Raw genomic sequence first — 8872 nt, forward strand, 5'->3', positions numbered from 1 at the left:
TTTTCTGCGGGAAATGGCGAGCCCCTTCGGCTACAAGAGTGTGTAGGTCCCGCTCAACAGTCTACGTCCTTAACCATCGGGGACTTTGTAGATTGTGCCCGTAATCGCTCTCCGCAGAACAGAGCGGGAGGTCTCCGCGGCGGAGGCCGGAGAGGGCGCGAGGTGAGCGGCATGGTATGACTGGGTTCGTGCCGCTCACTGGTACCCGGAGCGTGGCGCCCTCCGGGTAAAAGGCTAGCCGGGGCGAGCAGGTGGGTTGACGGGCGCATAAGCCACGCCGTCCCCGCCATACAAGGTGCCGGTGGCCTGGCGAACCACCGGCGTAAGGCTAGCCAGGGCGGACCGCGGGGCAGAGGGCGCTTAAGCCACGCTCTCTCTCCATCCCACCAGTACAAACGGGGAAAAAAATTTCAAAGTGTGGGAGAACCGGGGACCCGACCGGTGGCACTCTGCCTCTCGCTGCCGCCCTCCTGGAAGCGTCCTCGGTCACTCGGAGTACGGCAGATTCCAGAGCTCCGGAAGGGTGAAAAAGAACCGGAGAGAGGGCGACTCTGGTTTCTCACTGCCGGGCGAGGACCACCGCAGGCGGCGGGGACGTCTGACAGGAGACGGCGCCGCGGCAGGCTTTCTAAGTGGCTGGGCTTTTTGTCCTCGGCGAAAGTCGAAAAAATTTTGCGGTCCGAGCTGCCCTGCTCCTGCCGGGGAAGGCTTACCGCCGGCGGCTGCCAACCCCTGGCTTGCCCGCCGGATCGCCTTCGAAGGCTGCTGAAAAAGAACCCCGAGACGGGCACCTCTCGGAAGAACCGCAGACCAAAACCGACCGGTCCGACTTTCAGTGCACCTTCGGCGGCAGAGAGAAGCAGCAAAAATACCGGTCAGAGATGGGGAGTTTTGGTCGACTCTGCCAGGCTTTTGCACTAAGTCAGATCCGTAATGCCAGCGGGACTGAGTCGCTTTTGCGTGCCGTGGTCCTGGAGGCCTGCTCGGACAGGGCGGTCCTTCGGGTCCCGCGGGAAGGGGCATTTCATGTTCCTCTGCGGGAGGTGATCCATTTTCTGCGGGAAATGGCGAGCCCCTTCGGCTACAAGAGTGTGTAGGTCCCGCTCAACAGTCTACGTCCTTAACCATCGGGGACTTTGTAGATTGTGCCCGTAATCGCTCTCCGCAGAACAGAGCGGGAGGTCTCCGCGGCGGAGGCCGGAGAGGGCGCGAGGTGAGCGGCATGGTATGACTGGGTTCGTGCCGCTCACTGGTACCCGGAGCGTGGCGCCCTCCGGGTAAAAGGCTAGCCGGGGCGAGCAGGTGGGTTGACGGGCGCATAAGCCACGCCGTCCCCGCCATACAAGGTGCCGGTGGCCTGGCGAACCACCGGCGTAAGGCTAGCCAGGGCGGACCGCGGGGCAGAGGGCGCTTAAGCCACGCTCTCTCTCCATCCCACCAGTACAAACGGGGAAAAAATTTCAAAGTGTGGGAGAACCGGGGACCCGACCGGTGGCACTCTGCCTCTCGCTGCCGCCCTCCTGGAAGCGTCCTCGGTCACTCGGAGTACGGCAGATTCCAGAGCTCCGGAATGGTGAAAAAGAACCGGAGAGAGGGCGACTCTGGTTTCTCACTGCCGGGCGAGGACCACCGCAGGCGGCGGGGACGTCTGACAGGAGACGGCGCCGCGGCAGGCTTTCTAAGTGGCTGGGCTTTTTGTCCTCGGCGAAAGTCGAAAAAATTTTGCGGTCCGAGCTGCCCTGCTCCTGCCGGGGAAGGCTTACCGCCGGCGGCTGCCAACCCCTGGCTTGCCCGCCGGATCGCCTTCGAAGGCTGCTGAAAAAGAACCCCGAGACGGGCACCTCTCGGAAGAACCGCAGACCAAAACCGACCGGTCCGACTTTCAGTGCACCTTCGGCGGCAGAGAGAAGCAGCAAAAATACCGGTCAGAGAAGGGGAGTTTTGGTCGACTCTGCCAGGCTTTTGCACTAAGTCAGATCCGTAATGCCAGCGGGACTGAGTCGCTTTTGCGTGCCGTGGTCCTGGAGGCCTGCTCGGACAGGGCGGTCCTTCGGGTCCCGCGGGAAGGGGCATTTCATGTTCCTCTGCGGGAGGTGATCCATTTTCTGCGGGAAATGGCGAGCCCCTTCGGCTACAAGAGTGTGTAGGTCCCGCTCAACAGTCTACGTCCTTAACCATCGGGGACTTTGTAGATTGTGCCCGTAATCGCTCTCCGCAGAACAGAGCGGGAGGTCTCCGCGGCGGAGGCCGGAGAGGGCGCGAGGTGAGCGGCATGGTATGACTGGGTTCGTGCCGCTCACTGGTACCCGGAGCGTGGCGCCCTCCGGGTAAAAGGCTAGCCGGGGCGAGCAGGTGGGTTGACGGGCGCATAAGCCACGCCGTCCCCGCCATACAAGGTGCCGGTGGCCTGGCGAACCACCGGCGTAAGGCTAGCCAGGGCGGACCGCGGGGCAGAGGGCGCTTAAGCCACGCTCTCTCTCCATCCCACCAGTACAAACGGGGAAAAAATTTCAAAGTGTGGGAGAACCGGGGACCCGACCGGTGGCACTCTGCCTCTCGCTGCCGCCCTCCTGGAAGCGTCCTCGGTCACTCGGAGTACGGCAGATTTCAGAGCTCCGGAATGGTGAAAAAGAACCGGAGAGAGGGCGACTCTGGTTTCTCACTGCCGGGCGAGGACCACCGCAGGCGGCGGGGACGTCTGACAGGAGACGGCGCCGCGGCAGGCTTTCTAAGTGGCTGGGCTTTTTGTCCTCGGCGAAAGTCGAAAAAATTTTGCGGTCCGAGCTGCCCTGCTCCTGCCGGGGAAGGCTTACCGCCGGCGGCTGCCAACCCCTGGCTTGCCCGCCGGATCGCCTTCGAAGGCTGCTGAAAAAGAACTCCGAGACGGGCACCTCTCGGAAGAACCGCAGACCAAAACCGACCGGTCCGACTTTCAGTGCACCTTCGGCGGCAGAGAGAAGCAGCAAAAATACCGGTCAGAGAAGGGGAGTTTTGGTCGACTCTGCCAGGTTTTTGCACTAAGTCAGATCCGTAATGCCAGCGGGACTGAGTCGCTTTTGCGTGCCGTGGTCCTGGAGGCCTGCTCGGACAGGGCGGTCCTTCGGGTCCCGCGGGAAGGGGCATTTCATGTTCCTCTGCGGGAGGTGATCCATTTTCTGCGGGAAATGGCGAGCCCCTTCGGCTACAAGAGTGTGTAGGTCCCGCTCAACAGTCTACGTCCTTAACCATCGGGGACTTTGTAGATTGTGCCCGTAATCGCTCTCCGCAGAACAGAGCGGGAGGTCTCCGCGGCGGAGGCCGGAGAGGGCGCGAGGTGAGCGGCATGGTATGACTGGGTTCGTGCCGCTCACTGGTACCCGGAGCGTGGCGCCCTCCGGGTAAAAGGCTAGCCGGGGCGAGCAGGTGGGTTGACGGGCGCATAAGCCACGCCGTCCCCGCCATACAAGGTGCCGGTGGCCTGGCGAACCACCGGCGTAAGGCTAGCCAGGGCGGACCGCGGGGCAGAGGGCGCATAAGCCACGCCGACCCCGCTGTACAAGGTGCCGGTGGCCTGGCGAACCACCGGCGTAAGGCTAGCCAAGGGCGTACCGCGGGGCAGAGGGCGCTTAAGCCACGCTCTCTCTCCATCCCACCAGTACAAACGGGGAAAAAATTTCAAAGTGTGGGAGAACCGGGGACCCGACCGGTGGCACTCTGCCTCTCGCTGCCGCCCTCCTGGAAGCGTCCTCGGCCACTCGGTGTCCGGCAGATTTCAGAGCTCCGGAATGGTGAAAAAGAACCGGTGAGAGGGCGACTCCGGATTCTCTCTGCCGGGCGAGGACCACCGCAGGCGGCATGGGAAGTCTGACAGGAGACGGCGCTGCGGGCAGGATTTCGAAGTGCATGGGCTTTTGGCCTCGGCGAAAGTCGAAAAAATTTTGCGGTCCGAGCTGCCCTGCTCCTGCCGGGGAAGGCTCACCGCCGGCGGCTGCCGACCCCTGGCTTGCCCGCCGGATGTCCTTCGAAGGCTGCTGAAAAAGAACTGCCAGGCGGGCACCTCTCGGAAGAACCGCAGACAAAAACATAAAAATTTTGGGCGATCCGACCCTCAGTGCACCTTCGGCGGCAGAGAAAAGCATCAAAAATACCGGTCAAAGAAGCGAGGTTTTGGTCGACTCTGCCAGGTTTTTGCACAAAGTGTTGGCATCGTGCGGCGTCGCGCTTTGCTGTACCGTATCCCCAATGGAGCGGCGCCCGGCGGGGTAGGCTAGCCATGTGAGGTCGAGGGCGGGAGAACGGGACGTAAGCCAGGCCGTTCTCCACAAGAAATTCCGGACGCGGAGACCCCTTCTCCGCCCTACGGTCCCCAATGGGGTGGCGCCCGGCGGGTGAGGCTAGCCATGGGAGGACGGGACGCAAGCCAGGCCGTTCTCCACAAGAAATTCCGGACGCGGAGACCCCTTCTCCGCCCTACGGTCCCCAATGGGGTGGCGCCCGGCGGGTGAGGCTAGCCATGTGAGGTCGAGGGCGGGAGGACGGGACGTAAGCCAGGCCGTTCTCCACAAGTAAAATTCCGGACGCGGAGACCCCTTCTCCGCCCTACGGTCCCCAATGGGGTGGCGCCCGGCGGGTGAGGCTAGCCATGTGAGGTCGAGGGCGGGAGGACGGGACGTAAGCCAGGCCGTTCTCCACAAGTAAAATTCCGGACGCGGAGACCCCTTCTCCGCCCTACGGTCCCCAATGGGGTGGCTCCCGGCGGGTGAGGCTAGCCATGTGAGGTCGAGGGCGGGAGGACGGGACGTAAGCCAGGCCGTTCTCCACAAGTAAAATTCCGGACGCGGAGACCCCTTCTCCGCCCTACGGTCCCCAATGGGGTGGCTCCCGGCGGGTGAGGCTAGCCATGTGAGGTCGAGGGCGGGAGGACGGGACGCAAGCCAGGCCGTTCTCCACAAACTCCCAGCGGTAGAGTCTCGGCTCTCCGCTCTTTTGATCGATCTGACACAGCGCGATCCGGCGGGGCAAGGCACTTTGCTCGGTCAGGGGTATTGGCCCCGGCCGGTTTATGGTAAAGCGTTCCTTAGCCTCAGTCTTGGTCGCGCATCAATCCCCCGCTCCCCGTGAGCGGCTGTCGTCCTCTGCCTAAGGTTGTGTAGCGCGGTGCCAGTGTGGTCCTCGCACGGCCCCGCTCCTGCCACAAGCGGTAGGACTCTCTGCTTCGGCTGAGGTTTGCTACGAAGCGTATGGAACGGGCGTACTCCACCGTACCGTGGGTGGGGGGCGGCGGCGTTGGCGGCGGCAGCGTCCAGCGAGGAGCTCCGGCTCCCCGCGGTAGCGCCTCGCCTAGTGTCCCTCGGGCAAGTCCAATCGCCCCCCGCCCGGTCGGAGAGCGCAGACACTTCTGTGTCCACGGTTTATTTCCGCAGCACGAAAAGGGACGGCTCCCGCTTGCTCCTCGCGGGGACGAGGCTTAGACCCACCGTGGCGCTTCCGCGGTAGGTAGGGTCGTCTGCCGTAGGAGCGGTAGCGGTCGAGTGGTCCCCAGTGTACCCTGTTAGCGCTGCCCGCCTACGCCTGAAGAGCTGCGGACCGAGAAAAAGGTTCGCTCCGCTGCTGACGGCGAAGCGCGCGGCACGCCGCGGAAGAGGAGAGGGAGCGGTCGCCCCCGGGGCGGCTCCCCTCCGAGTCCGGCAGAAGCAGAGATTGTAGCGGAGGGGGGGGGTTTTCTAAATTCCCCGGGCGTGTTATCCCCAGCGGTAGCCTTCGAACTCTTCAACCGCAAGCACGATCGCACGTTCACAGCACCCGTCACTAGGAGCCGGGCCAGAGGCGGGCGGCAGACGAAACCGACATGAGCGCTTAAGGGTATTGCACCCCCGGCGCCCAGACCCTGGAAATTGAGTCTGCCCCCAAAGCCCACCCGCGTCCTCCTTGGCGCTCCCGGAGTACATGGTCGTAGATGGGCCATCGGTCGCTAATGCCAAACTGCGTCCCAGGGGTGCGTCCCCTCTGACCAACGGCAGACCCATCCCTCTCGCCAATCCGCGGATCCCCGCCAGGTCCCGAACAGGGCTCGTCCTTTAGCGTTTCAAATGCGCCCTCCCCGCCATACGAGGGGTTGAGGACCGTAGCCTTCCCTTACGAGAGGCACCAGGGGTGCGCCTGCTCGAGGGCCCGGCCGTGGGCGTAACGCTTGGGCCGCCCGGGGGAGTCGGTAGACCATGGGAGACCAACACTCGCACACGAACGTTGCCCGTGCTTTGTGGAAGAGAGCTTCTTTTGCGAGGTTGTCGCTGCGGATGGCGCCCGGACAAACCCTATCCCTAATACTTCTGGGGAATTGGCGTCTAAGCCACCCTGCTCGGTATCCCTGCACCCACGAAGGGGGCCGTGGAAGGCTTGGGGTCTCGCCGGCGAAACCGACCGGATGCCCGGGGTACTGAACCCCCGGGGTCCCACCCTGGAAATTGAGCCGTCCGACCCCGCCACGTCTTCCTAGTGCTCTCCTTGGCTCCCCCGCCTGTGGGCGTCGTTAGGGGCTGCGGTCATCAGCGCCGGCTAAGCTTCGGCAACACGGCCGACCCACCCCTTCGGCGCCTGGGGGAGCCTGGTCCCAGTCCGGGCCGTTCCGTAGGGGCGGCTATCCCTTACATGAGGGACTCGGTGCGTCCGCTCGGGCTGCGGGGCTCCGGCTCCGACAGCCGGGGAGCTGGTTTTGACCGCGGGCCTCGACGGGAGCCGGCAGGGACCGGACTTAGGCGTCAAGCCGAAAATAACCCCGGCACCCTCGCGTGCTTCCAAAGCGAGGGGACCTTTGGCCGAGCGGGGGCACCGGAAGCCGAACCGACCCCAACCCCTCTTCCTACCCCAGGGCTGGGCTGACCAATCCCCTGATCGGGTCTAAAATGGAAGAAGGGGATTCGAGGGAAGGGGCTGGCGGAAGGCAGTTGCCCGACGGAGTAGGCGAAGGCCAGGCCGTTTCCGAGTCCCGAGCAGAGGAGGGCGAACTCGGCTCTTCATCGACCGACGGCGAGGCGAGGGCGGTGGCTGCCGCGGGGAAGACTCCATTGCTCGTCAGCGCGCTAGGAGCGGGGCCGACTGGCTGCTCGGGGTATGGCATCCCCGGGGGCCCACCCTGGAAATCTTCGCTCCTCAGCCGCTGCAGGTTATAAGGTCCCGCCGCGCGTAAGCGCTCAACTCTCCGACCCACGGATGTCGAGCCCATGGTGAGCCGGCCGTTTCGTACGGGGAAAAGGGGTCCTCTGGCCCCACATCGATCGAGGGGGGTTTAGATCCGCGGAGGCACGCACCGCGAGGCGAATCGCTGCTTTTCCCCAAGAGGTTAACCTTCAAACCACCGAGTAGGTTCGGGGCAGGGCCGACAGTCTGCACTGGGGTATTGCATCCCTGGTGGGGCGACCCTGGAAATCTCTGCCCCTTTCCACTCTTTCGGTTGGGCCTCTCGTCGGGGCGAGCGTAAGTCGGCAAGCAGACGTGGGAAGAGGCTTCTTACCGGTGACACTCCCTTCGTGAGAGAGGCAGGTACTCGCCCCGGACCCCGGTCCAAATCTGCGCGGGCCGGACGGCGTCGGCCCTAGCCGAAGGCCGCTCCCGCGAAGCCAGGGAGCCGAAAATAACCCCGACACCCTCCGCGACCTCGCGTGCTTCCAAAGCGAGGGGAACCTTTGGCCGAGCGGGGGCACCCGAAGCCGAACCGACCCCAACCCCTCTTCCTACCCCAGGGCTGGGCTGACCAATCCCCTGATCGGGTCTAAAATGGAAGAAGGGGATTCGAGGGAAGGGGCTGGCGGAAGGCAGTTGCCCGACGGAGTAGGCGAAGGCCAGGCCGTTTCCAAATATCGAGCAGAGGAGGGCGAACGACGTTCTTCATCGACTGACGGCGAGGCTAGGGCGAAGGCGGTGGCTGCCGCGGGGAAGACTCCATTGCTTGCCAGCGTGCTAGGAGCGGGGCCGACAGGCTGCTCGGGGTATGGCATCCCCGGGGGCCCACCCTGGAAATCTTCGCTCCTCAGCCGCTGCAGGTTATAAGGTCCCGCCGCGCGTAAGCGCTCAACTCCCCGACCCACGGACGTCGAGCCCATGGTGAGCTGACAGTTTCGTACGGGGAAAAGGGGTCCTCTGGCCCCACATCGATCGAGGGGGTTTAGATCCGCGGAGGCACGCACCGCGAGGCGAATCGCTGCTTTTCCCCAAGAGGTTAACCTTCAAACCACCGAGTAGGTTCGGGGCAGGGCCGACTGCCTGCACTGGGGTATTGCATCCCTGGTGGGGCGACCCTGGAAATCTCTGCCCCTTTCCACTCTTTCGGTTGGGCCTCTCGTCGGGGCGAGCGTAAGTCGGCAAGCAGACGTGGGAAGAGGCTTCTTACCGGTGACACTCCCTTCGTGAGAGAGGCAGGTACTCGCCCCGCACCCCGGTCCAAATCTGCTCGGTCCGGCCGTCGTCGGCCCTAGCCGAAGGCCGCTCCCGCGAAGCCAGGCGATCCGAGCCGAGGATCCGCGCGAGCCTTCTCCAAGCCCTCTGCCGGGCGCTGGTGTTGAAAGCGTAGCGGACCCTGTTCGCCGGAGCGATAGGAGCGGAGCACCGGTCCCGAAGGGTTGAAAGCTGGGTAGCAGCGCCGTAGCTTCCCTCCCAGCCTTCCCCCGGACCTGGCGCCCGATCCCCTCCGCTCCTCTGTGCGTTGGCGGGCGGCGCTGCATGGGTACGTCGCGACGGCTCCCTATCGTCTCTCTCTCGCTTAACAGTGGTGAGAGGTGGTGGTGGCGCTGTCGAGGTGCTGAAGTCGAGCGTCCAATGCTTTCCTTCTATGCGCAGCCTACAGGAGCTGTCCGAGCTTCGGAGGTGCTGATGGAGGTGAGAGTCGAGCGCCGCTTCT

Source organism: Engystomops pustulosus, unplaced genomic scaffold, assembly GCF_040894005.1.
Source record: "Engystomops pustulosus unplaced genomic scaffold, aEngPut4.maternal MAT_SCAFFOLD_244, whole genome shotgun sequence".
In the NCBI taxonomy this organism is placed as follows: domain Eukaryota; kingdom Metazoa; phylum Chordata; class Amphibia; order Anura; family Leptodactylidae; genus Engystomops; species Engystomops pustulosus.